At 43.8% G+C, this 22,078-nt stretch overlaps 11 non-coding genes across 11 annotated transcripts; all 11 read left to right on the plus strand.

The window, feature by feature from the left end:
- Positions 1-468: 468 nt before the first annotated feature.
- TRNAL-UAG (transfer RNA leucine (anticodon UAG)) lies at positions 469-551 on the plus strand. The gene has a single exon. It is a non-coding gene; the product is annotated as a tRNA-Leu (tRNA).
- A 632-nt stretch (positions 552-1,183) lies between these two features.
- On the plus strand, positions 1,184-1,266 carry TRNAL-CAG (transfer RNA leucine (anticodon CAG)). The gene has a single exon. It is a non-coding gene; the product is annotated as a tRNA-Leu (tRNA).
- Positions 1,267-1,456: 190 nt separating this feature from the next.
- On the plus strand, positions 1,457-1,545 carry TRNAL-AAG (transfer RNA leucine (anticodon AAG)). Its single transcript has one exon. It is a non-coding gene; the product is annotated as a tRNA-Leu (tRNA).
- A 12,249-nt stretch (positions 1,546-13,794) lies between these two features.
- Positions 13,795-13,877, plus strand: TRNAL-UAG (transfer RNA leucine (anticodon UAG)). The gene has a single exon. It is a non-coding gene; the product is annotated as a tRNA-Leu (tRNA).
- Positions 13,878-14,781: 904 nt separating this feature from the next.
- On the plus strand, positions 14,782-14,864 carry TRNAL-AAG (transfer RNA leucine (anticodon AAG)). Its single transcript has one exon. It is a non-coding gene; the product is annotated as a tRNA-Leu (tRNA).
- Positions 14,865-16,605: 1,741 nt separating this feature from the next.
- TRNAL-CAG (transfer RNA leucine (anticodon CAG)) lies at positions 16,606-16,688 on the plus strand. Its single transcript has one exon. It is a non-coding gene; the product is annotated as a tRNA-Leu (tRNA).
- Positions 16,689-17,987: 1,299 nt separating this feature from the next.
- Positions 17,988-18,070, plus strand: TRNAL-UAG (transfer RNA leucine (anticodon UAG)). The gene has a single exon. It is a non-coding gene; the product is annotated as a tRNA-Leu (tRNA).
- Positions 18,071-18,702: 632 nt separating this feature from the next.
- Positions 18,703-18,785, plus strand: TRNAL-CAG (transfer RNA leucine (anticodon CAG)). The gene has a single exon. It is a non-coding gene; the product is annotated as a tRNA-Leu (tRNA).
- A 190-nt stretch (positions 18,786-18,975) lies between these two features.
- TRNAL-AAG (transfer RNA leucine (anticodon AAG)) lies at positions 18,976-19,058 on the plus strand. Its single transcript has one exon. It is a non-coding gene; the product is annotated as a tRNA-Leu (tRNA).
- A 1,026-nt stretch (positions 19,059-20,084) lies between these two features.
- On the plus strand, positions 20,085-20,167 carry TRNAL-UAG (transfer RNA leucine (anticodon UAG)). Its single transcript has one exon. It is a non-coding gene; the product is annotated as a tRNA-Leu (tRNA).
- Positions 20,168-20,799: 632 nt separating this feature from the next.
- On the plus strand, positions 20,800-20,882 carry TRNAL-CAG (transfer RNA leucine (anticodon CAG)). Its single transcript has one exon. It is a non-coding gene; the product is annotated as a tRNA-Leu (tRNA).
- The last annotated feature ends 1,196 nt before the right edge of the window (positions 20,883-22,078 follow it).

Raw genomic sequence — 22,078 nt, forward strand, 5'->3', positions numbered from 1 at the left:
GTGAGTCCCAAGCCAGGGGCTAGAGAGCAAAAGAATGGATGTGCTCAGACGTTCCTTGCTAGGGACAGTTGATCTGAAACAAGGCCTGCTCTCTTGTTTCCAGCAAGGAACTAGAAATTCTGCATGAATCTGCAAGGCACATTGACAACATAAATTTGCATAAACTGCCCCACCTTCTGCCTTCCTACTTCCTGAGCAGTAGTTGTTTGTGTATAAAGAGAGAGGTCGCAGGCAAGGTAATTTTGTGAGTAGGATACAGAACCCTAAATAGCTGGTGAGAGGTATAAGTTATTCTAAAAGCATAAAAACAGTACACCTGTGAAATGAAATGCTTTCATATGTGATCTTCTGTGTTTATTGTCCTGTGCAAAAAGTTGCACCTTGTGTTTGAAGGTTGAAATTATTTCAAGCTTGCATGGACGCAGAAATTTCTGAGTGACTTTTATACATTTCTTAGGACTCTCCACTGTCAGGATGGCCGAGTGGTCTAAGGCGCTGTGTTTAGTCTGCAGTCTCCTCTGGAGGCGTGGGTTCGAATCCCACTTCTGACATGACTTTTGGAGATATAATCTTCTTCATCAGGATAACATCTGATGAAAATTGCATCTGTTCGTCTTCACCTGGGACGTTATTCTGTCCTCGTCTAGTCAAGAGAGCTTGGGTTTCTCATATATTTCTGTTGTACAAAGTCTTGCTGATAAAGTGCAATCCTTACCAAATGAGCTTAGGACCCATGTAAGAGCTCATCTAGAAGAGTCATGCTCTTGTATTCCCTGGCCAGACAGGCCATGCAAATTTGGAAGAATGCCAAGCACCTGGTACACAGCTGTACTCCAGCACACTTACAGCAATGTCCTCAGGGCTGTGATCAGGGGCTGCTTAGATTTGCGTATTCCACCCTATGTTGTGACATTGAGCTCCCTTGTTGAATTTGCTTTAGTCAGCCAAGATGTGGCTGTTGACTCAATTTCAAAGCAGCTTTGGGCCGTTCAAAAGGCTGGTGAATAGCACTTTCTCTTTGTACGCTTTAAAGGTCTAAAGAGTTCTTCATAGGTACTGCTCTGTATGGATTGTTCAAAGATCTGTTGGAAATGCTTATAATGGGATAAATAAATTGAGGGCATGCCTTTTCGGTACCAAACTTGCATGGCTGTCTGGCTTGTGGAAGCTGCTGCAAATGCAAGTCAGGATGGCCGAGTGGTCTAAGGCGCTGCGTTCAGGTTGCAGTCTCTTCTGGAGGCGTGGGTTCAAATCCCACTTCTGACAAACCTGTGTTTAATCTTCTTTTTTCTTGAGGGAGAAAATCAGATCATTTCCCTCACATGGGCTTATATGGTTGTCTTTTTGGAAAAGTGCAGTGAGTTTTTTTCTTGCTATAGCCACTTATGGCCTAAGATGTGTGTTTTTTTTTGTTCACACTATCTTTCTCACTATGTAGATGGACAAGCAACATGTGGTCAGGATGGCCGAGTGGTCTAAGTCTAAGGCGCTGCGTTAAGGTCGCAGTCTCTACTGGAGGCGTGGGTTCGAATCCCACTTCTGACAAAACTTTAAGTCCATTTTGTCACTGCGTTCCTTCAGAATCTCAGCTAAAAATTGGCAGTGCATATAATATCTGAATAAGTACCAAACTTCAGTTTCAACTGCAAATGAATTTGCCCAATTCTGTCTTCAAGCTCGTATAATATTCTTCTAGCACTAGTGGTGTTTTATGTGTTTTTTGGGGGGTGCCTAAAAAATCCCTTTTATTGAAGAAATGGCTTACATTCAGTCTTGTGATATTTTTGGTTTCCAATAAGTAGATTTTTAATTTTATGTAACCTCATTTTCTAATGATCCATTCAAGAGATGTTTCCACTATGAAATGAAGAGCAAGGGGAAAGAGCACAAATGATAGAGCCAGTGAGTGAGATGGGGTGTTGAGGAAGGAGAGAATGAAACAAAGACAGAGTGAGTGAACGGCAGGTAGGCATAGAAGAGGAGACTAGAAGTGAAGGTGACTTGCTTTTCCCTGCTCTTTGTGGTAAATAAATAAATAATACCCTATTTTTGAATGTATAAATGAATAACAGGACAGGAACAGGACAACCTGCATAGGAATAGGATGGCAGGGCCCAGCAGCGCTGCTGGTGTCAGGATCGGGACAAGGGGAAGGAATGACTTTTTTAATAACAGTGCATGAGCATATATACATAACGCAAACACATAGCATTACATTGCAATAGGCGTAGCAGTGGGTGGAGCAATAGGCGTGACGCGTAGCAGTCGCGAAAGATAAGGGTGAAAGTGGGTGTAACAGAGGCGTATACATAGACATGTGATGCAAACGTAACAGAATATGTCATGAATAGGGCGGAAACCATGGAGGGGGCTACCTGAGGAGCCGGGACCTCTAACCTGGTGGTGCGCGCAAACTGGCAATGACGTATCACTAGGAGAAGCTGGGGGCTATGAACTCTGTGCTAGGAGCAGAGACTGAAGTCTGGAGAGTCAGGGCGACATGTACCTAAACAGTATCTAGTATCCGATGTTTAGAGAACATGTTGATATAAACTAGAAGTCAGGAGGGGAAAGGCTAACTTGATTCTAAGACTGGACCATGCATTATTCTACATGTAGCGTGTGATGAAGAATATTAAATGACCATTAAATACAGTATTTCTCTTACATGGAGCCGGAAAGGCTAGACAATGACGGAAACTATTGATGCAGTTCAGTAGCTTAGGAATGCAGAGAAGGAGGACTGAACTGATAACAGGAAATATAACATACTCTTGGCAGACTCAGAGGCAGAGCCAGGCTGAACCGGGCACTGCAAGGCAGGAAGTAAGTGAAGGGTCGAGGATACAGGTGGGGGCTGTATCGCTCCTCAGCGAGGCTTCAGGAGACAGGAGCTGAATCTGGTGTCCGGGCCCTTTTGAGGCCTAGAAACGGGGACTTTTCAATAGAATAACGTGCACACTGAGAAACGTGGCAACGTAGCTTTACATAGGCCTGATATTCGTAGTATTCACGAGAACTGGAAACTGGCATACTAGAGGTGGACACAACTGTAATTGCGTCATTAATCGAACACAGGGAATGCATATGCATATTTAATCATGCACACATAACATATGATGGATGACACGTAGGGACACAGAACATGGCAAAATTTACTTTTCCACATTCCCTCCTTGTCACTACGTTTCCATCAGGAAACATCAATATTCATGATACCATCTATCATTTCATACAGTATCATTTGCTCGTCTCGAATTATCCTGGAACGGGATTTAGAACGGGACTTGGGACTAGGAATACAAGAGGTAGCACAAATGCCGCAAATCGCAGGGCCACATTGTATACAGAGGCAGCAGCTGAATATGATCGCTACTGCAATACCTAGAAAGGACAAGACTTTCCACCCCCAGGCGGAAATTATATTCCAGAACCAACCGGACCATGTCCAGGTGCCTGGATCTTGGTGTAACAGATGGGCAATTTTATGGAGTCTGGTTATAGCTGAATAAACAGACGGCGCGTTATTTGGAATGAAAATGCAGCAACTAGATCCGATGACTCTACAGGCCCCGCCCCTATCGGCCAATATGACGTCAAGGACGAGACGATTCTGTAAAACGACAAATCTCATAGCAGATTGCTCTTCGGTTAAGTTACCTAGAGCAGAGGCAGTCTCATTTACTACAGCTTCGAGGGTTCTGGTTAACCTACGGATTAGCTTACTATTCTGGATAGGTCCTATAAAGAAGAAGAAACCTCTATTGAAATCTGTATATTGTTCTAGAGCAGTTTCAGTATAATCGACAATTGGGGACTCCCTTCTATGTCTAATGTGTACTAGATGTGTGTTTCTGTGATAATCAGATGGGGCTAGGAAAACAGGTGGCAGTAGGAAGGCAATGTAACAGGTTCCCTCCCAATCGAGGGGCAGACGAACATATGCAGTTTGACCACAAATAAAATAAGAATGACGTGAAGCTTTGAAAATAGATTTCCCACTGTCACTATACTTGACAATAGTAGTACATTCACTATGTCCTACATGTACAGAACCATAATTTCGGACACATAATTCGCCTTTGACTGGTAATACTGAAATAGCAGGTAAGTCTGGAGTGGTATCAGACTGAACATTCAGGACCATGAAATTCGACGAATAGTTACCTAAATTGTACACTTCATTTTCTAGATCTAAACCTGTTCTGTGGGGGAGACCTTGCTTGTCTGGGAAACATGTACTGTTAAGAAAAGACATATCTGTTGAGGATGACGTTAACGTGGACCATGCTCCACACGAACCATTATGTGAAAAAGGATAAGGAAAAAGTGGCAGAACTCCCTTCGGTGTCTGGAAAGGGGGGAGTCGACCACACACCCAACAATTAGTGGCATTGCTGGTCTGGTGTGAGTAATGTAACATGCGGATAAAGGAATTATTTCGCATAGCGAGGCGGTAAGAGAGTTCATGAGGAGGTAGGTCACTAAACATGTGCTCTACAGTAGCATTAGAAGACTTATTTACATGAGGAACTGGAAGATACAGGTAAAATGCATAACTGGTGCAGGAAATCATAATGCTGAGAAATAATATGAAACTTAGAAAAACGATACATCGGATTGAGTTTTGACTAACTCTCTCACTATGGGGGTCTGTTTTATACATGTCAGAAACAGTCTAACCGTTTCACCTAGGGGAGGACTTAGACAATCAAACTGACTGACTTATTTTACTAGACCGGAGTTTTAACTTATACTCCTGTTGCGGAGTTTTCTCTAACAGGGGGGGTGTAGTAACATTGTCTTTCAGGGACAGTCCTTAAAAATGGTGTTTTGGCAATCCTTCAAATCCTGGGAAATGTTCTTTAAGACGGGTTTCAGTCCATAAAACTTTTTTATATGAGAAAGGTGCACCCAGCCTTTGCGACCTTCCAACTTCACGGCTGTACGGGTGGTGAGGAGGACCTGTCGGGGCTCCTTCCAGCGAGGCTCCAGCGGACTTGATCTGTCAAAATTCCTGACCATCACCATGGATCCTGGAACGATTTCATGCGGTGCCACCTCGGTATTGTCTGGAAATGCGGCGGCAACCTGTGAACGACATGAGTTGAGGGCAGACATCAAGGAAGCTAGGTAATCTGTCAGCATATTACTTGAAACATCGGTAATACTTCGGGGTCTAGGAGTACCCCACATATTTGGGGGGCGGCCGAATACGACCTCATACGGGGACAGACCTGATCTGGAATGTGCGACCATGCGCATATAAAATAAGGCGACTGGCAGAGCTACTAGCCAGTCCACACCTTTTTCTTTGCATACTTTGGCGATACGGATTTTCAGAGTCTGATTATGTCTCTCTACGAGACCGGCTGCTTCAGGATGGCGTACACAATGAAACTTCCACTGGTACCCTAACAACAGGGAAACATGCTTCATTAACTCAGATGAGAATGGCTGGCCGTTGTCAGAATATACGACTCTAGGGAGTCCATAACGGGGGAAGAACTCACGAACCAACTGCTTGGCAGTGGTCGCGGCTGTGTAATCTGGGACTGGATATGCTTCTGTCCACCTGGACAAAGCGCATACAACTACAAGGACATATTTGAAACCTCGACATCGCTCCATCTGAATATAATCCATCTGGAGGACTTCAAAAGGGTGGTAAGGGGGCTGGAGTCCACCTTGTTCCACCGGGACACTTTTACCTGGATTAAACTGACAACATATCATACAGGTACGGACTTTCTGCTTGGCTGCAGCTCGTAAATGCTTGTTGAACCAGATGTTCTGGATACTGTCTAACATAGCTTTTTCTCCTAAATGTGCTGGACTATGTGCGGTATTAATAATGACTTGAACCATAGAGTCGGGGAGAAACCATGTGGCTCTACCCTTCGTTAACCATCCTTGATCTGTCTGGACCCCTCCTTGTTCGGACCATTTCTTGATTTCTTCAGGAGTAGCATGTAACTGTATGTCTATGACATCTTGTGTAGGGTCTTTAACTGTCATACATGTAATCGGATCTGGAGTGTGTGTCATGTTAACTGGAATGTCTAGAGTCTGTGCTGTAAGCTTGGCTGTGCGATCTGCTAAATCGTTACCTTGAGAAATAATGTCAGTAACTTTCGTATGTGCTTTGCACTTCATGATAGCGATAGATGTCGGTAAATGTATGGCATCTAACAGAGCTTGAATAAGGAGACCATGCTGAATCTTGGTTCCATGAGAAGTCATGAAACCTCTCTCTTGCCAGAGCACTCCGAAGTCGTGTACAACTCCAAATGCGTAGCGTGAATCTGTGTAAACATTAACTTTCAAGTTCTTGGCATGTATGCAGGCTTGTGTCAGAGCAACTAGCTCTGCTGCTTGAGCGGACAGAGTGTCAATACGGTGTGTCTCAATAACTTCAGTGTCAGTAGTCACTGCATACGCGGCGACTAGTTCTCCTGTACTAGTTCTCATGCATGAACCATCCACATAAAGTGTCAGGTCGGGGTCTAGTAATGGAATATCTGTCAGATCTTGTCTTGGTTTAGTCGTAATGTTAACTACTTCCACGCAGTCATGTGTGGCAGAATTCGGAGTAACTGATGGTAACAGTGTAGCAGGGTTCAGGATGTTGCAGCGTCTGATTTCTATGTGTGGCTGGAACAGTGTCAATTCATAACCTGTTAAACGTGCAATTGTCAAGTGCTGAGTTTGTGTTCGGTTTAAAAGAACTTCCACAGAATGTGGAACTTGTACTGTCAAGGAATGTCCTAAGACTATGGAATCACTTTGTCTGATAGCTAGGGCTGTGGCTGCAACTGACTTGAGGCACGCAGGCAGAGCCTGGGCTACAGGATCTAATGTGCTCGAAAAATAAGCACAGGGCTTGTATTGTCCTGCTTGATCTTGTGTGAGAACAGATAATGCTGTACCTTCGCGTTCAGTGACGAAAAGTGTAAAAGGCTTACTGTAGTTCGGTGTCGCTAGAACTGGAGCTTGGCATAAGGCTTTCTTTAACTCATTGAAACTGAGTGTATGTTCAGATGTCCAAGGGAGAACAGTCGATACGGCTGCCTCCTGTGTCGTTAACTGTATCAGTGGTTTGGCTAGAAATGCATACTGAGGAATCCATTGTCTGCAATAAGAAGTAAGGCCAATAAAAGCACGTACCTCCTTCTGGGTCTTGGGCTGAGGAAGACTCGCTATTAACTGGATACGGTCTGGTGTCAACTGCCTACCCCTCTTGGACAGTAAGTGTCCTAAGTAGACCACTTGCTGGACACAGAATTGAAGCTTAGAAGGGGACACCTTGTGCCCCATCTCGGCTAGGAAATACAAGACTGTAAGGGATGCTTGCTCGCAAGCACGTTCAGAACGGGCTGTGATCAGTAGATCATCAACATATTGGAGCAGGGCAGTGTCAGTTGGCATGTGAATGTTGTCTAGTTGTCTCTTAAGTGCTTGACTGTAAATGCTAGGGCTTTCTGTGAAACCTTGAGGAGCGCGTGTGAACATATAGCTCCTTCCATTTAAACAAAATCCGAAAAGGAACTGGCTGTCTGGATGAATGGGAACGCTGAAAAACGCGTTCTTGAGGTCGATTACAGTAAAGAACGTGGCTTCGGAATCAATGGCTGTTAATAGGGAAGAGATATCTGGGACAACTGGATACTGAGGAATAATACACTTATTAAGCTCTCGTAGGTCAATCACTAATCGATATACTGGGGGTGCATTTGGATCAGTACGTTTCATGACTGGAATGATCGGAGAATTACATACATTGGAGTCAGTTTCTACAACCACTCCTTGAGCCATGAGCTCGTCAATAATTTTGGATAAGGCTGTTACAGCCTCAGGTGGCAATCTGTACTGTCTGATTCGTGGTAACACTACACCTGGCTTGATAGTCACACGATGGGGTGTGATTTGCATGTAACCTACATCAGTTGGACCTTGCGCCCATAAATGCTGTGGAACATTAGACAGTCTTGAATCAAAATCTCGTAATACATAGTGACCCTTGAAGTCACGTAGGAACAATCGTATTCCCTCTGGGGAACAGCATATAACTGCACCTAACTCTTTCAGTGTTTTAATGCCTAATAGGTTTTCTGGACATGACTTAGTAAGTAACAGATCAGTAGTGCGGGACAATGGACCTACTTCTAGAGTAACTGGCTTTGATATTTCATTTACGATAGGTTTTCCTGAAAATCCAAGGGAAACATTTCTTGAGCCTGAGAGCGGAGCCCCTGGAACTTCGGCGTGACTAATTGTGGTCCTACTTGCCCCTGTATCAATCAAAAACTTTCTGTCTTTCCCTAATACTTGACTGTGAACATAGGGACCTTCTTGATCTACAGGTATCTCGATGAGAGGCAAGCCTACCTCCCTCTCTAGGCTGTTTCATGAATACTGTTGGTACTCTGGATACTCAGACTGTGCATACTGGTACATCTGCTGTGTAACGTGCTGTGTTGCAGCGACAGGCTGCGGTGCGGTAACTGTCTGTGGTGCATTCTGTGACTGAGGAGTCTGTGAAACTTGTTCTTGTCTAGGCGGACGTGGTCTTTCTTTAGTCTTACCGGTAGCTATGTTGTGTTTCAGAACTGCACACTCGTTTATAAAATGACCTGGCTGTTTACAATAATTGCAGTTCCCTTTAACGGGAGCTGCAGGATGACTGGCTTGATTCGGACCCCTCTTCTGACTGTCTTGAGGAACAGATTGTGCAACTAGTACTTTCATTTTCGTGTCTTTCATACGTTTTCTCTCGTGTTCTTGTTCTTCCCTGATCCTATTCTGGTGGTATTGGAGCATCTGCAACATCTGGGACGGGGTATTAGCTTGCCAGGTACTTTCGACTTTCAAAACTCGATTTTTAATTGGTGGACTTGAATTCTCGACTAATTTAGTAACGAAAAGGTGAGGGTATGACTCACTACTTGTCTTGAGGCCACTGTTGATGCTAAAACATTTCTCAAATCTAGAATAAAAATCACTAATATCTTCGTCTTGTTTTTGTTTACAGGCTGAGATTGCATCCCAGTCTTCCTTTTTAGTAGTTAATAATCTGGGTAAAACTTGAATCAATAATTCAGGTAATTCTTTTCATTTATCTCCAAGACCGGTGCCTGGTACTCGTGCCTTGTCTTCAGCTTCTAGAACTGCCCAATCGATCTTTTTCTCTCCCACCTCCCATTCTTTTTCCTTGAGCTTTTCATACACCCCTGCGGGCAGCAGAACCTTTAACATTTTAATTATATCTGGATACGTGTATTCTCCCATACGGAGCATGTCTTTTAATTCTCTATGGAACCCTGCTGGATCTTTATCATGACAGGGAATTAATTTCTTCATCTCTAGAAGTTCCATCTTTGTGATCGGAGTGTATACAAACACTCGCTGCATTTCGCCACCCGTTCCTCTAACTGGGTGGACTTCTCGTAACGGATTCTGTCTGTCTATGTAAAATGGTTTACTTTCTGGGGGTGAGACATGAACAAAATGCGGGTTCAGAAACGTTCTATATTTGTGGCGCTGTTCTAGAATGACACTAATTAAATCGGTACCTAGACCTCTCCATCTATACTGGAGTAACTCGTTCAGGATATCATGTAACGGACCTGGATCAGAATGTTGACCCTCATACAGAGTAATGAGGTGCTGAATCATATACATACCCACCAGTCGTTGCTCGGCTGGGGGCATTTTCAGAAACATTTGTGCCACTATTTCGTCTGGAAAAGTGGTAGAATCAGTAATCCATCGGACTGCTGATCGGGCTATTTCTTGTTCATGCATAGTACTTAACTCACTGTAACCGATTTGTGATTTCAGAATGTGATCGGTAGCTTGAAATACTTGTTCTAGAGAACCTTGGTCTGGTACTGGATGATGGAACGTAGACTTGGGTTCTAGATGTAAATGGCGATCTGGAAATCTAGGTTTTCCTACATACGCTATTCTGGCGGAATTTTCGTCGTCTAACTCTTCAGTATCAGAGTTACTTTCTTTCTCGTTTACTTGTGCTGCTTTACGTTGTTCATGTATCTTTATTATTTCTTTACGGATTTTCTTGTACATACTCTCCATAGCACCGATAGTCTTGTGCTTACCCTCGGCTATACTATTACTCCACTTCATCAGGGCTTTCATTTCGGCCTGATTTTTGGACGGGTAATCTTGTTCTCTTATTAGACAATTAATCAGAAACTTTAATATCATGAGCTGGGTCTCAGCTTTCCTTTGGGACATGACATCACTAATACTTTCTGGATCTTCCCCTGTACGGATGAAACGATATATTCTGTCTAGATCTTCCTTCATATCTGGTAGGGTGACTAGATACTCGGCCACATTTCTTACGCGTAATGAATATAAAACCATATCATCTTCGCCTGGGACTGGGTCATAGCAGCATTCGGCAAGGGATTTTCTTATTTCTGCAACAGACAGTCTGGGCGTACGTTGTGACGCTTGCATATGTAATTCGGCTGCCGTTAAACGCTTATGTGGCGGCGGAGTTCGAGGAGGAACTCCTCCTGCGGTCCCTAGACTAGAATCATCAACTGATGCTTTTCGTCCTGGCAGGGTGGGAAATTGGAATGCGGGCTGGACTTGTATGGCGGGCTGGACCGGGGGGACCGTAGCAGGTGCTGCAAAGGGTGCCCCAGTGTCTGGAGGAACGGGAAGTGCCTGGTTTACAGGGACTGGCGGAGCGGGAACAGGATTTGCATATTCCGGGACTGTGTCGTCCAAATAGGACGAGATGAAAATATCAGCTGCGGTTGGTTTGTGACGTAACTTGATCGGAACTAATGGTGGCGGGAAATTACTGGATGCCTCCGGGGTCGCTTTTGGCAAGCCCTCGGCAAGAAGAGGATACATACCCTTAATGAGGGCATTCCTCTGTCTGTCTGACTGTTCAGTTCTAACTTGTTCGCCTATCTCGATTAATTCTTTTTCTTGTGCTCGTTCTAAGGATTCTCTACTTAATTCTGACTTTCTGATTTCTTTTTCCGTTCTTTTATGAGCTTCTTTGCGCCATAACTCGATGGCATCTTTCTGTGATTGTCTGGCTTTCTTTTTCCATAATGCCTCCTCTACTCGCATGATGCACTCGGCATCCCATGTACCCGATACGGGCCATCTATACTTTTCTTCTAACTGTTTTGTATACTCTACCCATAAATCTAGATATAGTATGGCACTTATGCCATGCTTCTGATACATAAAATGACCTGGACTGTCCCTAGGCGGGACTGGAACTGCTGCTTCCAGCAGACCCTTTCTAGTTTTTAACTGACGTAACTTAGAAAACAAGGGCATGACTGGACTGTAATCTAGACACAATACAATACACAATGAACACAATACTTATTCCCCATTCATACCACGACATTAAAATACATGAAGAACATTTAGAAATAACAGTTCGAACAGAATACTACCTGGAATACGGAACACAAAATATATGACTTTATATGAATTTTCTCGAGAACAGAACTGACTGGAACAGAAACTAGATGTACTGCTGAAACAGTACGAAACTTACCGGTCTCCTAAAGAGACACGTCAGGACCCGCATCCACCGAAGTGGACACTTCGTTTGTGTGTCTGGGTACCACCAACCCACGGACCAGAGTCGATTAGATTGACCCTGTCTAGATACTACCCCAGTAATGGTACTCACCGGGCAGCAAGAACGGAAGGCCTCGGACTGGACTGGACTGCTTCGACGACGGACGACGAACTTCGGACTTCAGTTACGGGTGGACCTCCGGATACCTCGGACCTTGGACTCTTGGCTTGGGCTCTGGTCGGGACTCGCCGCGTTCCTCCACCGCCTCGTCTGGATGCTGGACCGCCTCCTCCGTCTCCTCCGTGGGCCTGAGGGATACTTGAAGCAGAAATATCTGCACGTGCACGGTATGGTTCCGTCACGGCTGCAGAGGGTCAGGGGGCCGGCGTGGCTTCACCGGCGCGTGGGGAAAGGGCAAGTCCCTGTTCGGGCGCCATTATGTGGTAAATAAATAAATAATACCCTATTTTTGAATGTATAAATGAATAACAGATAGCTCAATAAATAAGAGTCAAGATTCGAGGTAGTAGGAGTTTGCAGGTTTATTACAGCATAAAGGACAGGAACAGGACAACCTGCATAGGAATAGGATGGCAGGGCCCAGCAGCGCTGCTGGTGTCAGGATCGGGACAAGGGGAAGGAATGACTTTTTTAATAACAGTGCATGAGCATATATACATAACGCAAACACATAGCATTACATTGCAATAGGCGTAGCAGTGGGTGGAGCAATAGGCGTGACGCGTAGCAGTCGCGAAAGATAAGGGTGAAAGTGGGTGTAACAGAGGCGTATACATAGACATGTGATGCAAACGTAACAGAATATGTCATGAATAGGGCGGAAACCATGGAGGGGGCTACCTGAGGAGCCGGGACCTCTAACCTGGTGGTGCGCGCAAACTGGCAATGACGTATCACTAGGAGAAGCTGGGGGCTATGAACTCTGTGCTAGGAGCAGAGACTGAAGTCTGGAGAGTCAGGGCGACATGTACCTAAACAGTATCTAGTATCCGATGTTTAGAGAACATGTTGATATAAACTAGAAGTCAGGAGGGGAAAGGCTAACTTGATTCTAAGACTGGACCATGCATTATTCTACATGTAGCGTGTGATGAAGAATATTAAATGACCATTAAATACAGTATTTCTCTTACATGGAGCCGGAAAGGCTAGACAATGACGGAAACTATTGATGCAGTTCAGTAGCTTAGGAATGCAGAGAAGGAGGACTGAACTGATAACAGGAAATATAACATACTCTTGGCAGACTCTGAGGCAGAGCCAGGCTGAACCGGGCACTGCAAGGCAGGAAGTAAGTGAAGGGTCGAGGATACAGGTGGGGGCTGTATCGCTCCTCAGCGAGGCTTCAGGAGACAGGAGCTGAATCTGGTGTCCGGGCCCTTTTGAGGCCTAGAAACGGGGACTTTTCAATAGAATAACGTGCACACTGAGAAACGTGGCAACGTAGCTTTACATAGGCCTGATATTCGTAGTATTCACGAGAACTGGAAACTGGCATACTAGAGGTGGACACAACTGTAATTGCGTCATTAATCGAACACAGGGAATGCATATGCATATTTAATCATGCACACATAACATATGATGGATGACACGTAGGGACACAGAACATGGCAAAATTTACTTTTCCACATCTTGACCTCCCACCCATCTCAAACCAATCACAAACATACCTTCTATGCAACGTTGGTATGCAGAACTTCACTCCTCAGCCAGTGAGGGTGAGTCCCAAGCCAGGGGCTAGAGAGCAAAAGAATGGATGTGCTCAGACGTTCCTTGCTAGGGACAGTTGATCTGAAACAAGGACTGCTCTCTTGTTTCCAGCAAGGATCTAGAAATTCTGCATGAATCTGCAAGGCACATTGACAGCATAAATTTCCATAAACTGCCCCACCTTCTGCCTTCCTACTTCCTGAGCAATAGTTGTTTGTGTATAAAGAGAGAGGTCGCAGGCAAGATAATTTTGTGAGTAGGATACAGAACCCTAAATAGCTGGTGAGAGGTATAAGTTATTCTAAAAGCATAAAAACAGTACACCTGTGAAATGAAATGCTTTCATATGTGATCTTCTGTGTTTATTGTCCTGTGCAAAAAGTTGCACCTTGTGTTTGAAGGTTGAAATTATTTCAAGCTTGCATGGACGCAGAAATTTCTACGTGACTTTTATACATTTCTTAGGACTCTTCACTGTCAGGATGGCCGAGTGGTCTAAGGCGCTGTGTTTAGGCTGCAGTCTCCTCTGGAGGCGTGGGTTCGAATCCCACTTCTGAAATGACTTTTGGAGATATAATCTTCTTCATCAGGATAACATCTGATGGAAGTTGCATCTCTTCGTCTTCACCTGGGACGTTATTCCGTCCTCGTCTAGTCAAGAGAGCTTGGGTTTCTCATATATTTCTGTTGTACAAAGTCTTGCTGATAAAGTGCAATCCTTACCAAATGAGCTTAGGACCCATGTAAGAGCTCATCTAGAAGAGTCATGCTCTTGTATTCCCTGGCCAGACAGGCCATGCAAATTTGGAAGAATGCCAAGCACCTGGTAGACAGCTGTACTCCAGCACACTTACAGCAATGTCCTCAGGGCTGTGATCAGGGGCTGCTTAGATTTGTGTATTCCACCCTATGTTGTGACATTGAGCTCCCTTGTTGAATTTGCTTTAGTCAGCCAAGATGTGGCTGTTGACTCAATTTCAAAGCAGCTTTGGGCCGTTCAAGTGGCTGGTGAATAGCACTTTCTCTTTGTACTCATTAAAGGTCTAAAGAGTTCTTCATAGGTACTGCTCTGTATGGATTGTTCAAAGATCTGTTGGAAATGCTTATAATGGGATAAATAAATTGAGGGCATGCCTTTTCGGTACCAAACTTGCATGGCGGTCTGGCTTGTGGAAGGTACTGAAAATGCAAGTCAGGATGGCCGAGTGGTCTAAGGTGCTGCGTTCAGGTCGCAGTCTCTTCTGGAGGCGTGGGTTCAAATCCCACATCTGACAAACCTGTGTTTAATCTTCTTTTTTCTTGAGGGAGAAAATCAGATCATTTTCCTCACATGGGCTTATATGGTTGTCTTTTTGGAAAAGTGCAGTGAGTTTTTTTCTTGCTATAGCCACTTATGGCCTAAGATGTGTGTTTTTTTTGTTCACACTATCTTTCTCACTATGTAGATGGACAAGCAACATGTGGTCAGGATGGCCGAGTGGTCTAGGGCGCTGCGTTAAGGCCGCAGCCTCTCCTGGAGGCGTGGGTTCGAATCCCACTTCTGACAAAACTTTAAGTCCATTTTGTCTCTGCGTTCCTTCAGAATCTCAGCTAAAAATTGACAGTGCATATAATATCTGAATAAGTACCAAACTTCAGTTTCAACTGCAAATGAATTTGCCCAATTCTGTCTTCAAGCTCGTATAATATTCTTCTAGCACTAGTGGTGTTTTATGTGTTTTTTGGGGGGTGCCTAAAAAATCCCTTTTATTGAAGAAATGGCTTACATTCAGTCTTGTGATATTTTTAGTTTCCAATAAGTAGATTTTTAATTTTATGTAACCTCATTTTCTAATGATCCATTCAAGAGATGTTTCCACTATGAAATGAAGAGCAAGGGGAAAGAGCACAAATGATAGAGCCAGTGAGTGAGATGGGGTGTTGAGGAAGGAGAGAATGAAACAAAGACAGAGTGAGTGAACGGCAGGTAGGCATAGAAGAGGAGACTAGAAGTGAAGGTGACTTGCTTTTCCCTGCTCTTGACCTCCCACCCATCTCAAACCAATCACAAACATACCTTCTATGCAACGTTGGTATACAGAACTTCACTCCTCAGCCAGTGAGGGTGAGTCCCAAGCCAGGGGCTAGAGAGCAAAAGAATGGATGTGCTCAGACGTTCCTTGCTAGGGACAGTTGATCTGAAACAAGGCCTGCTCTCTTGTTTCCAGCAAGGAACTAGAAATTCTGCATGAATCTGCAAGGCACATTGACAGCATAAATTTGCATAAACTGCCCCACCTTCTGCCTTCCTACTTCCTGAGCAGTAGTTGTTTGTGTATAAAGAGAGAGGTCGCAGGCAAGGTAATTTTGTGAGTAGGATACAGAACCCTAAATAGCTGGTGAGAGATATAAGTTATTCTAAAAGCATAAAAACAGTACACCTGTGAAATGAAATGCTTTCATATGTGATCTTCTGTGTTTATTGTCCTGTGCAAAAAGTTGCACCTTGTGTTTGAAGGTTGAAATTATTTCAAGCTTGCATGGACGCAGAAATTTCTGAGTGACTTTTATACATTTCTTAGGACTCTCCACTGTCAGGATGGCCGAGTGGTCTAAAGCGCTGTGTATAGGCCGCAGTCTCCTCTGGAGGCGTGGTTTCGAATCCCACTTCTAACATGACTTTTGGAGATATAATCTTCTTCATCAGGATAACATCTGATGGAAGTTGCATCTCTTTGTCTTCACCTGGGACGTTATTCCGTCCTCGTCTAGTCAAGAGAGCTTGGGTTTCTCATATATTTCTGTTGTACAAAGTCTTGCTGATAAAGTGCAATCCTTACCAAATGAGCTTAGGACCCATGTAAGAGCTCATCTAGAAGAGTCATGCTCTTGTATTCCCTGGCCAGACAGGCCATGCAAATTTGGAAGAATGCCAAGCACCTGGTAGACAGCTGTACTCCAGCACACTTACAGCAATGTCCTCAGGGCTGTGATCAGGGGCTGCTTAGATTTGCGTATTCCACCCTATGTTGTGACATTGAGCTCCCTTGTTGAATTTGCTTTAGTCAGCCAAGATGTGGCTGTTGACGCAATTTCAAAGCAGCTTTGGGCCGTTCAAGTGGCTGGTGAATAGCACTTTCTCTTTGTACGCTTTAAAGGTCTAAAGAGTTCTTCATAGGTACTGCTCTGTATGGATTGTTCAAAGATCTGTTGGAAATGCTTATAATGGGATAAATAAATTGAGGGCATGCCTTTTCGGTACCAAACTTGCATGGCTTTCTGGCTTGTGGAAGGTGCTGCAAATGCAAGTCAGGATGGCCGAGTGGTCTAAGGCGCTGCGTTCAGGTCGCAGTCTCTTCTGGAGGCGTGGGTTCAAATCCCACTTCTGACAAACCTGTGTTTAATCTTCTTTTTTCTTGAGGGAGAAAATCAGATCATTTCCCTCACATGGGCTTATATGGTTGTCTTTTTGGAAAAGTGCAGTGAGTTTTTTTCTTGCTATAGCCACTCATGGCCTAAGATGTGTGTTGTTTTTTGTTCACACTATCTTTCTCACTATGTAGATGAACAAGCATCTTGTGGTCAGGATGGCCGAGTGGTCTAAGGCACTGCATTAAGGCCGCAGTCTCTCCTGGAGGCGTGGGTTTGAATCCCACTTCTGACAAAACTTTAAGTCCATTTTGTCTCTGCGTTCCTTCAGAATCTCAGCTAAAAATTGGCAGTGCATATAATATCTGAATAAGTACCAAACTTCAGTTTAAACTGCAAATGAATTTGCCCAATTCTGTCTTCAAGCTCGTATAATATTCTTCTAGCACTAGTGGTGTTTTATGTGTTTTTTGGGGGGTGCCTAAAAAATCCCTTTTATTGAAGAAATGGCTTACATTCAGTCTTGTGATATTTTTGGTTTCCAATAAGTAGATTTTTAATTTTATGTAACCTCATTTTCTAATGATCCATTCAAGAGATGTTTCCACTATGAAATGAAGAGCAAGGGGAAAGAGCACAAATGATAGAGCCAGTGAGTGAGATGGGGTGTTGAGGAAGGAGAGAATGAAACAAAGACAGAGTGAGTGAACGGCAGGTAGGCATAGAAGAGGAGACTAGAAGGAAAGGTGACTTGCTTTCCCCAGCTCTTGACCTCCCACCCATCTCAAACCAATTACAAACATACCTTCTATTCAACGTTGGTATGCAGAACTTCACTCCTCAGCCAGTGAGGGTGAGTCCCAAGCCAGGGGCTAGAGAGCAAAAGAATGGATGTGCTCAGACGTTCCTTGCTAGGGACAGTTGATCTGAAACAAGGCCTGCTCTCTTGTTTCCAGCAAGGAACTAGAAATTCTGCATGAATCTGCAAGGCACATTGACAGCATAAATTTGCATAAACTGCCCCACCTTCTGCCTTCCTACTTCCTGAGCAGTAGTTGTTTGTGTATAAAGAGAGAGGTCGCAGGCAAGGTAATTTTGTGAGTAGGATACAGAACCCTAAATAGCTGGTGAGAGGTATAAGTTATTCTAAAAGCATAAAAACAGTACACCTGTGAAATGAAATGCTTTCATATGTGATCTTCTGTGTTTATTGTCCTGTGCAAAAAGTTGCACCTTGTGTTTGAAGGTTGAAATTATTTCAAGCTTGCATGGACGCAGAAATTTCTGAGTGACTTTTATACATTTCTTAGGACTCTCCACTGTCAGGATGGCCGAGTGGTCTAAGGCGCTGTGTTTAGTCTGCAGTCTGCTCTGGAGGCGTGGGTTCGAATCCCACTTCTGACATGACTTTTGGAGATATAATCTTCTTCATCAGGATAACATCTGATGGAAATTGCATCTGTTCGTCTTCACCTGGGACGTTATTCCGTCCTCGTCTAGTCAACAGAGCTTGGGTTTCTCATATATTTCTGTTGTACAAAGTCTTGCTGATAAAGTGCAATCCTTACCAAATGAGCTTAGGACCCATGTAAGAGCTCATCTAGAAGAGTCATGCTCTTGTATTCCCTGGCCAGACAGGCCATGCAAATTTGGAAGAATGCCAAGCACCTGGTAGACAGCTGTACTCCAGCACACTTACAGCAATGTCCTCAGGGCTGTGATCAGGGGCTGCTTAGATTTGCGTATTCCACCCTATGTTGTGACATTGAGCTCCCTTGTTGAATTTGCTTTAGTCAGCCAAGATGTGGCTGTTGACTCAATTTCAAAGCAGCTTTGGGCCGATCAAAAGGCTGGTGAATAGCACTTTCTCTTTGTACGCTTTAAAGGTCTAAAGAGTTCTTCATAGGTACTGCTCTGTATGGATTGTTCAAAGATCTGTTGGAAATGCTTATAATGGGATAAATAAATTGAGGGCATGCCTTTTCGGTACCAAACTTGCATGGCTGTCTGGCTTGTGGAAGTTGCTGCAAATGCAAGTCAGGATGGCCGAGTGGTCTAAGGCGCTGCGTTCAGGTTGCAGTCTCTTCTGGAGGCGTGGGTTCAAATCCCACTTCTGACAAACCTGTGTTTAATCTTCTTTTTTCTTGAGGGAGAAAATCAGATCATTTCCCTCACATGGGCTTATATGGTTGTCTTTTTGGAAAAGTGCAGTGAGTTTTTTTCTTGCTATAGCCACTTATGGCCTAAGATGTGTGTTTTTTTTTGTTCACACTATCTTTCTCACTATGTAGATGGACAAGCAACATGTGGTCAGGATGGCCGAGTGGTCTAAGGCGCTGCGTTAAGGTCGCAGTCTCTCCTGGAGACGTGGGTTCAAATCCCACTTCTGACAAAACTTTAAGTCCATTTTGTCACTGCGTTCCTTCAGAATCTCAGCTAAAAATTGGCAGTGCATATAATATCTGAATAAGTACCAAACTTCAGTTTCAACTGCAAATGAATTTGCCCAATTCTGTCTTCAAGCTCGTATAATATTCTTCTAGCACTAGTGGTGTTTTATGTGTTTTTTGGGGGGTGCCTAAAAAATCTCTTTTATTGAAGAAATGGCTTACATTCAGTCTTGTGATATTTTTGGTTTCCAATAAGTAGATTTTTAATTTTATGTAACCTCATTTTCTAATGATCCATTCAAGAGATGTTTCCACTATGAAATGAAGAGCAAGGGGAAAGAGCACAAATGATAGAGCCAGTGAGTGAGATGGGGTGTTGAGGAAGGAGAGAATGAAACAAAGACAGAGTGAGTGAACGGCAGGTAGGCATAAAAGAGGAGACTAGAAGGGAAGGTGACTTGCTTTTCCCTGCTCTTGACCTCCCACCCATCTCAAACCAATCACAAACATACCTTCTATTCAACGTTGGTATGCAGAACTTCACTCCTCAGCCAGTGAGGGTGAGTCCCAAGCCAGGGGCTAGAGAGCAAAAGAATGGATGTGCTCAGACGTTCCTTGCTAGGGACAGTTGATCTGAAACAAGGCCTGCTCTCTTGTTTCCAGCAAGGAACTAGAAATTCTGCATGAATCTGCAAGGCACATTGACAGCATAAATTTGCATAAACTGCCCCACCTTCTGCCTTCCTACTTCCTGAGCAGTAGTTGTTTGTGTATAAAGAGAGAGGTCGCAGGCAAGATAATTTTGTGAGTAGGATACAGAACCCTAAATAGCTGGTGAGAGGTATAAGTTATTCTAAAAGCATAAAAACAGTACACCTGTGAAATGAAATGCTTTCATATGTGATCTTCTGTGTTTATTGTCCTGTGCAAAAAGTTGCACCTTGTGTTTGAAGGTTGAAATTATTTCAAGCTTGCATGGACGCAGAAATTTCTGAGTGACTTTTATACATTTCTTAGGACTCTCCACTGTCAGGATGGCCGAGTGGTCTAAGGTGCTGTGTTTAGTCCGCAGTCTCCTCTGGAGGCGTGGGTTCGAATCCCACTTCTGACATGACTTTTGGAGATATAATCTTCTTCATCAGGATAACATCTGATGGAAGTTGCATCTCTTCGTCTTCACCTGGGACGTTATTCCGTCCTCGTCTAGTCAAGAGAGCTTGGGTTTCTCATATATTTCTGTTGTACAAAGTCTTGCTGATAAAGTGCAATCCTTACCAAATGAGCTTAGGACCCATGTAAGAGCTCATCTAGAAGAGTCATGCTCTTGTATTCCCTGGCCAGACAGGCCATGCAAATTTGGAAGAATGCCAAGCACCTGGTAGACAGCTGTACTCCAGCACACTTACAGCAATGTCCTCAGGGCTGTGATCAGGGGCTGCTTAGATTTGCGTATTCCACCCTATGTTGTGACATTGAGCTCCCTTGTTGAATTTGCTTTAGTCAGCCAAGATGTGGCTGTTGACGCAATTTCAAAGCAGCTTTGGGCCGTTCAAGTGGCTGGTGAATAGCACTTTCTCTTTGTACGCTTTAAAGGTCTAAAGAGTTCTTCATAGGTACTGCTCTGTATGGATTGTTCAAAGATCTGTTGGAAATGCTTATAATGGGATAAATAAATTGAGGGCATGCCTTTTCGGTACCAAACTTGCATGGCTTTCTGGCTTGTGGAAGGTGCTGCAAATGCAAGTCAGGATGGCCGAGTGGTCTAAGGCGCTGCGTTCAGGTCGCAGTCTCTTCTGGAGGCGTGGGTTCAAATCCCACTTCTGACAAACCTGTGTTTAATCTTCTTTTTTCTTGAGGGAGAAAATCAGATCATTTCCCTCACATGGGCTTATATGGTTGTCTTTTTGGAAAAGTGCAGTGAGTTTTTTTCTTGCTATAGCCACTCATGGCCTAAGATGTGTGTTTTTTTTGTTCACACTATCTTTCTCACTATGTAGATGAACAAGCATCTTGTGGTCAGGATGGCCGAGTGGTCTAAGGCACTGCATTAAGACCGCAGTCTCTCCTGGAGACGTGAGTTTGAATCCCACTTCTGACAAAACTTTAAGTCCATTTTGTCTCTGCGTTCCTTCAGAATCTCAGCTAAAAATTGGCAGTGCATATAATATCTGAATAAGTACCAAACTTCAGTTTCAACTGCAAATGAATTTGCCCAATTCTGTCTTCAAGCTCGTATAATATTCTTCTAGCACTAGTGGTGTTTTATGTGTTTTTTGGGGGGTGCCTAAAAAATCCCTTTTATTGAAGAAATGGCTTACATTCAGTCTTGTGATATTTTTGGTTTCCAATAAGTAGATTTTTAATTTTATGTAACCTCATTTTCTAATGATCCATTCAAGAGATGTTTCCACTATGAAATGAAGAGCAAGGGGAAAGAGCACAAATGATAGAGCCAGTGAGTGAGATGGGGTGTTGAGGAAGGAGAGAATGAAACAAAGACAGAGTGAGTGAACGGCAGGTAGGCATAGAAGAGGAGACTAGAAGGGAAGGTGACTTGCTTTCCCCAGCTCTTGACCTCCCACCCATCTCAAACCAATCACAAACATACCTTCTATTCAACGTTGGTATGCAGAACTTCACTCCTCAGCCAGTGAGGGTGAGTCCCAAGCCAGGGGCTAGAGAGCAAAAGAATGGATGTGCTCAGACGTTCCTTGCTAGGGACAGTTGATCTGAAACAAGGCCTGCTCTCTTGTTTCCAGCAAGGAACTAGAAATTCTGCATGAATCTGCAAGGCACATTGACAGCATAAATTTGCATAAACTGCCCCACCTTCTGCCTTCCTACTTCCTGAGCAGTAGTTGTTTGTGTATAAAGAGAGAGGTCGCAGGCAAGGTAATTTTGTGAGTAGGATACAGAACCCTAAATAGCTGGTGAGAGGTATAAGTTATTCTAAAAGCATAAAAACAGTACACCTGTGAAATGAAATGCTTTCATATGTGATCTTCTGTGTTTATTGTCCTGT

This window comes from Lissotriton helveticus, chromosome 8 (genome assembly GCF_964261635.1).
Source record: "Lissotriton helveticus chromosome 8, aLisHel1.1, whole genome shotgun sequence".
Taxonomy (NCBI): Eukaryota; Metazoa; Chordata; class Amphibia; order Caudata; family Salamandridae; genus Lissotriton; species Lissotriton helveticus.